Source organism: Penaeus monodon, chromosome 15 (assembly GCF_015228065.2).
Source record: "Penaeus monodon isolate SGIC_2016 chromosome 15, NSTDA_Pmon_1, whole genome shotgun sequence".
NCBI classification, from domain to species: domain Eukaryota; kingdom Metazoa; phylum Arthropoda; class Malacostraca; order Decapoda; family Penaeidae; genus Penaeus; species Penaeus monodon.
Window position 1 is genome coordinate 5,739,433 of NC_051400.1, and position 511 is coordinate 5,739,943.

Below are 511 nucleotides of genomic sequence, written 5' to 3' on the forward strand. Positions count from 1 at the left end.
GAACTTTTCTACGTTAATCCGGACGATAAAGCCAGAGCACTGTATGAAACATCGAGTGTGGGACAACTTATCGAAAACCTTTGCCCTCGAGAACGAACTGTAGGAAAATGACGGGTTCCACAGGCGTAAATTCTAAGGAGTAAAATGAAATAGAATAAGAGTAATATTAGTGAAACAATTTTAGGTGTTTTAGGAATTGCTGAAAGAACAAACGAAGAGATACTTATAATCATGTTTGATAATAAATGCAATTGGATTATATGAAATAAATATATAAATATAGATAATGATAAATTTATGAATATAAATAATGATGAATGAATAAATATAAATAATGATGAATAAATAAACAAGAATAATGATGGATATGAATAATGATGAATAGATAAAATAATGATAAATAGATATAAATTATGATAAATAAATATGAATAATGATGAATGAATATAAATAATGATAAACAGATATAAATAATGATAAATAAGTAAACAATAAATAGATTAAAACTAAT